The sequence below is a fragment of the Python bivittatus genome, unplaced genomic scaffold (assembly GCF_059951505.1).
Source record: "Python bivittatus isolate LINGU-HERP-01145 unplaced genomic scaffold, Pbiv_v1 ctg000020_np1212, whole genome shotgun sequence".
Lineage (NCBI taxonomy): Eukaryota > Metazoa > Chordata > Lepidosauria > Squamata > Pythonidae > Python > Python bivittatus.
In genome coordinates, this window is record NW_028277030.1 from 48,288,294 (window position 1) to 48,295,009 (window position 6,716).

The 6,716-nt window shown below is 38.1% G+C and overlaps 1 long non-coding RNA gene and 1 other non-coding gene across 3 annotated transcripts; both read right to left on the reverse strand.

Moving 5' to 3' along the window:
- Positions 1-1,212: 1,212 nt before the first annotated feature.
- Positions 1,213-6,207, reverse strand: LOC103059415 (uncharacterized). Of its 2 annotated transcripts, none has more exons than XR_015795719.1 (7): positions 6,130-6,207; positions 4,779-4,832; positions 3,734-3,858; positions 2,541-2,568; positions 2,269-2,339; positions 1,913-1,969; positions 1,213-1,458 (listed from the first exon to the last, which is right to left on the reverse strand). It is a non-coding gene; the product is annotated as an uncharacterized LOC103059415 (long non-coding RNA). The 2 variants fall into 2 exon arrangements; XR_015795720.1 differs by lacking the exon at positions 6,130-6,207 and adding an exon at positions 5,545-5,567.
- On the reverse strand, positions 2,428-2,499 carry LOC112540600 (small nucleolar RNA SNORD50). Its single transcript, XR_003084688.1, has one exon. It is a non-coding gene; the product is annotated as a small nucleolar RNA SNORD50 (small nucleolar RNA).
- Positions 6,208-6,716: the final 509 nt, after the last annotated feature.

A 6,716-nucleotide genomic window follows, 5' to 3' on the forward strand; every position in this document is an offset into this window, starting at 1 on the left:
GTGAAAATTACATGAACACTTGTGGAAATACAGTTCTAAGTGTGTTTTATATGTTAAATAAATGTTTCTGAAATTGAAAAAGCTTGGACTGGATTTTTCAGTGCTACTCAAAACTACAGTAATTGAACCAGCAAACCAGTAAAACATCAAGTGGACTCGATAAGAACTGTCTTCTACAGAAACTATTGCTTCACAGTATTGTCTGCATTGACTGAAAGTAAACCTGAGATGTGTATAAAGTGCCAGTTGTGCTGTCCTACGTGCTTTCCCTTAAAGGAAATTATGGCACCTACAAAGTATTTCATAGGGTCAAATTGCATGCCTCCACTCCTTTTAAATGAAACTGTGTCAGGCTCTTTACAGAACAATCATCTGCAGAGCCTAAAAATACTATTCATGATTCCGTCTTTGTAGATACAGCACTTTGTCTAAATAAAGCTAATCCAATAAAGCCTTATAGATCTGAATCTAACTTTCTACACACTTGTAGAGGAGCTTGGTGTGTCCAGTAAAGAGACAATCACAAACTTGCTCAGGTTTGGTTCTTGTTTTTAGTTGTAATTGTGTTCCTTATATGCAGTTTGGGGAAAGGTGGTTTGTATTGGAATGGATTTAAAACTCATTCTACCATGTATATTTTGAACTTTACATAGGGTTGAGTGAAGAACCTGTTGCCCAAGACTGATTTCCTTTTAAAACACTAGCCCAGACAGGTACCACCATGTCACACATTAGAATACAATTATATTCAGTATAATTGTATGTTGGTCAGGTGTGGCTGAGCACTTACAGCTTTTCAGCTATGCCCATTTTTAAAATCAGTCTGTCAATTATGTGTTTTTCATTGTTTGGACAACTGTAGTTACAATATGCAGATTACTGACTGGAGTTTGAAACCTTCTGGTGACACTTTAAGTGTCCTTCCTTCAGATATATAAACTCTCCCAGGTTTCTGTAGAATTTCCAGATACTATTATTCTGTACATCTAGAGACAAATCCCCTTTAAAGACATAAACATGTCCCAGCAAAGGGGACATCTGGAGGATTTAGAATTCCTTTTATAAGTCATGCTGTTAAGAGAATTTCATACAAATAGGCATTACAGTAATGTCCCTACCCTTTGGCCTCAAATATTACTGAAAGTAACTACTCTGCTTTCTGAAATGTTTCCATTTATCCCACCCAATAAATTTTCATCAACATTAGTCCAATCTGGTGCATTAAATCTTTTATTTTGATAACTTATTATATAGGACCACGATTACATTCTCTTTAAGGAAACACTTAAGGTATTTAACACTTTAAGGAAATGCTTAAGGTATTAAACAGAGTTATACATTTTTAATGGACTGCTAATTTCCAGATTGATTTTCTGCAAATCCTTGAGGATCATTAGAGCTCACACATGATGTAACTTCAGCGAACACTTCAGATTACGTTCCCCTTTGACTTCAACACTGTTAATAAAAATAAATGGACAAATTCAGAAGATAGAACACACCAATGTATACCTTACCACATGCCCATGCTCAAAAAACCTAATGTGCTTAATCTGAGTAAACACAAATCACACTACTCAGAATTATCATCTATCTCACTGCACTGTGTCGGCTAAACATCCATTTAAGAACAAAACACATATAAGAAAATGCCTATATCCTCTGGTATAATGTTAGGTATTTGCATATATGGGCATTCACAAGATAGTGAAATATTTGCAGTAAATTTTCAGCAAGAATAAAGCAAGTGGAGTAGAATTCTTGTTTTATTGCCTGGATATTTTAATGTTTGCAAACTATTTTAAATTCTGGGCCTTTACCCATTACAAAGAGTATTAATTCATTCACTGGAACCTTATCAGTATTGAATCCAGCTGGTAATTCATTTAATTCATATTGCACATCATCTTACCTTTGGTTTTTTTTCAGCAAATATGGCAGTCTTTAGTCCAAGAACACTCTTGTATCACTGTTTAAAGAGCAGTAACGGAATACCTTAATATCTTATAATGAGCAAGGTTATATATATAAAATCTGATGGTCTTTAATTAATACTAGTTAGCACATCACATTTTTAGGTCACAAATGGGGTCTCTAGAATAGGCCTGCCCAACAAAAGCCCTCCAATGATGGAATGCAGCTCCCATCAGAACGATGAGCTTATAAAATTACTTTTAAATTTGCACAGGACTGCAATTGTATTTCACTTTCACCTAAATTAAACCTAGTAGTAAATCTGAACACAGTAATCCAAGATATTCCACTCACTTGATGTATGTTAGGAATCAGAAACTGAAGACTCAAGACCAAATGTGTCCCAGCTGCTCCCTGAATTTCATCTAGAAGTCAAAATAGCATCTGTGTAAGAGAATATTCTAGCAGCAATGTTTCTGCATACCAAATTCCAGTTGTATTAATGGCAGTGTAACCTCAGAAGCCGGATCCAAATTGGCATTTTTTCATCAAGAAATCAGGTTCGGGATAGGCTCATCACCGGTTAGGCCATTCCAATTTTTTTTACTAATAGTTTGCACACATACCTTCATCTTAAAAGTAGTGATATCAGACCTGAAAAGAGAAAATGCAAGTTAAACTCTTATTCCATATTTTGCATTTCTAGTAAAAGACAAGTTGTTTACTCTGAGGTGTTCAAACAGGAAACAACAGTCTGAAACAAATTTACTCAACTAATCAGTTACATGGCGTTTTAGTACAGATGCAAGACCATAAACAAATGCCAAAAAGGAAAAGCACATTAACTGAATGGCAAATTATGGCTTGCAAAGCCAGCCTTGTATTCTTTACATTCTTAAGTTGTCCATCCATCAGCAAAATGAATTTTCTGTCTCTGCAATCTTCCAAATCAGCTCCAGAAGGCTGAGACCCCCTCAGAACAGATTTGAAAACTTCCATTAAACAGGAGAAATATGTGACTATCAATGTAGGCCTAAATGATTCCGACAAGAATGCTATTTCATCACCAGGAATGTTTCTTTACAAAGTGTACAGCCATATAGATTTATTTCCATCACTATAACTTCTCCAACTGGGAATGATACCATTGGAAAGGAGGCCTCTATACATATGCATTTTTCATAAAGAGAGCCAGTTTGGTGTAGTGGTTAGGGTACTGGCCTAGAAACCAGGGGACTGAGTCCTAGGCCTCCCTTAGGCATGAAAACTGACTGGGTGACTGTGGGGACTCTCTCAGCCCAACCCACCTGACCTGGTGGTTGTTGTGGGGAAAATAGAAGGCAGGAGTATTAAGTATGTTTGGCATCTTGAGTTGAGCAATTTTTTTTAAAAGGCGGGGTAAAAAATATAATTTCAATCCAACAGATTTATAAAATTTCATATATAGTGAGGGCAAGCTCTTTTAATGGTGATAAAATGATTTCAGTTGAAGGTAAAACATCTCTGCAAGACATATAGCATATGATCAAGGATTAATTTTCATCAGGCCACAGTAACTTCAAATGGAGAATTTACACTAGGTAACTACAGGGTCTGTCCCCCACTAAAAATAATTCTCACCAAAACCATTCTTACATAGGAAAATCTATTCTTACCCAGCAAATATTCCATATATATATATATATATATATATAAAAAATATATATGTGTGTGTGTGTGTGTGCACGCGCGCGTGCAAGGAATGAAAAAAGAGAAAAAGATACAAAGAACTAGCTTCTAACCTTCTTTACAGCAGCTTTAAGCACAATTATAAATTTACCTTACTCTATGGTTACAATGTAACTCTCTTCTTTCTATAATCTGTAAGTTCCATCATCTTCACCAACCATTCCTCCATTGTGAGTAGTGCCGAATCTTTCCATCTTTGTGCATACCATAATCTCACTGCAGTTATATACAAAAGCAAAGTACCATGACTTTTTTCCAACTGATTGTTGTCCATCAATCCCAAAAGAAAAACCTCTGGCCTCAATTGTATATTAATCTTTAAAATCCTCTGAATCAGTGCGTATTTGAATCCAAATTTTTCTAGCTTTTTTACACATCTACCAAACATGATAAAATGTCCCTCGTTCCAACATAAATTTGAAGTGCCTTTATATATTCTAGACAATGAATGTTTCAGTTAAGCTCTTGATGGCTTATGGACACTGTATCAAGGGATAGCTCTTTCCATCTATTTCAATTCAAGTAAATATAAATTTTGAGTGCCTTGGTCTGAGCAAACCTGCATGCTGAAACAGAGCTGGCCAGTTATGGAATGTTAGGCTCCTTGGCACTTTGCTAACATTTCCCTATGAGACAAAACCCTTTTTAATTCCCTTAATTATTTTAAATCTCCACAGCTATAATGCATTTATGTTTTATCTCTATGGCTGTTTGTTATGTTTGCTTCAGCATGAATTTATATACATTGTTCAGCTACAGGTGACAAATAGTTTTTAGAAAGTCAGAAAAGAGAAGTGGAAAAAAGTGATACTTAGTACTATTTTTAAATCAGAATATTGGTTCTCTTTCAAGAATCAGATTTCTCACAAAAGTATCCAGGCAAGAATATTCCCCTGACAGTTTTATTATTCTAAGGCACTGGTACAATTAAAAAAAATTGTATTACAGCAAGTCTTAGTTGTCACTCATTCACAAAATGGCCTCTACCATCCACTGCATTTTACATAAATATAGCAATATTACAACGGGCTGGTTCTAATCCCACATAAATGTTTTCCTTCTTCATAAAATACAAATAGTTGCCTACAATCTAATAGTGTTCAAATCTTAGTATTAAAATTCAGATTGAAACATACCACAGAGTTTATTGTGTGTAACAGCAGCACCATCAGTTTTCAGGCTCATATTTCCTGGGAAAATAAAAACAGGTGGCTTTTAAAATCAAATAACAAATATCCAAGTAAAGTAATCTAGTTAGCTTCTAAGTGAATCTCTCCCAAAAGCCTGGAGGGCACGTAAGTGGCTTCCTTTTCATGTTATTCACTTCCAAAAAATAATTAATCCATAGAATTTATACCTCTAATATTTTAATACTCCATGAGGTGAACTAGGCAACAGAAATTGACTAGCCTTCTTGCCAAAGTACATCCTTTTGCAGCCAAAAAACTACAGACTGCAAAAAGCATCCAGCATATTTAACACTGCATGTTAAAACATTCTGAACTATGCAGCACAAAATCACTAGTTCAAATGACACCTGCTCCATTACTCACCAAATGGCCTTAAGCAAGCCACGCTTTCAGACCTTCCTCTAACCCTGGTACAAACAAAAATGTGCAGGATAGTCATTTTAAATATTATAAACTGACATTAACTATTAATAAAGTATGCCTATAATACCTAACCAGATTCTTTTCTCTCTATTCATTAATTTGAGTTGGAGCTGAGCAGTGAAACCACGTCTTTCTAATTTAAATCATGTTTTTTATCATTAAGTCACGCTCACTAAACCAGTGATATGCCACACTCCAATGGGCTAAAGTGTTCAGGCTTGCTGTTCTAAAGCCACATATATTTCTCCTTGAAGCAACTCCTGCAAAACGTCAGATCTTCACAACTTGCCTTAGTCAAGGGCTTCACGAGTGTTCCGGCTCCTGGCAGCCTCGAATAATAGGGGAGTTTAAAACCAGTGGCTCTTCTTTTAATACTCAGCCGCAAGCGGCAAAAAGCGCTGAATCGCGCATAAGGGACGGGAGGGACTCTCCTTTTCCCGCCAATAATCGTGCTCCCATCCGCCAGTGCGGCTTTTGGCGCGGAAGGGAAAGCCTTGCCTGGGGACCGTTTTTAGTTAGAGGTTACACTTCAAGGAAGGGGAAACCATTCTCCCGCGGCTATGCACGTCGCCCTTCCATTTTTTTTTCAGCAAGACCCATTGCACCTTCGTCAAGACTCGACCCTCCTCCGTCTCAGCGCTACTCAAAAGCGGAGGTTGAATGGGCCGGGCCCAGAGTGGCCCCCCAAAAGGAGTGCCGTCCTCGTGCAAGTTGCCTTCATTATAGCTGTCGCAGGTCACCCCAGAAGCGGGGACACCCAAGCCAAGGCGTTCACGGGAAGGGAAGGGAGAGAGAGAGAGAGAGAGAAGGGAGGGCGAACCGCGCACAAAATGGCGGCGGCCCGCTTCCCTCATCCCGCCCGTATCAAACTTACCACGCTCCGAGCGTCCACGCGAAAGGGCGCGCGCTCGCCCTCGCAAGGCCTTATATAAGTCTCGGGGCACGAAAGCGAAGCTGGCCACACCCCCCCCACTCTCATTGGATACAGGGGAGGGGAGGGGAGGCTGTTCTGCAACGGTAATTTTTTTACCCGGAAACGTAGAGATACGAATGTGATGTGCGATCTGCTCTCTCATAATTTTTTCCCTCATCTTATTCTCGCTGTGGGACTTTTTTCCATCGTTCCTCCACATTCGCTGAATAAGACTGGGAAAGTAACCGAGATGGGATTTTCCCACTGCAGCTCTTAGAAAAAGTGGGCAGTGCTGCGCGGAAGCCTATACTATTAAAATGGGTTAGTTCTAAAGCAGTGTTTTTTAAAGTGAAATAAAAATTATTTGCCAGCCCATGGTGAAAAATAATGTTAAAACCCCGTAAAACGTGAGAAGCGGTAGCGGCAGTGACTGCATCAATTTTAATTTTTAATTCGGTAAATATCGATAAATATAACCTATACAAACAAAAGCTCTTTTGGGGTCCTCCATAATTTTTAAAAGTGGGAAGGGGTCCTGAGAGAAAAAC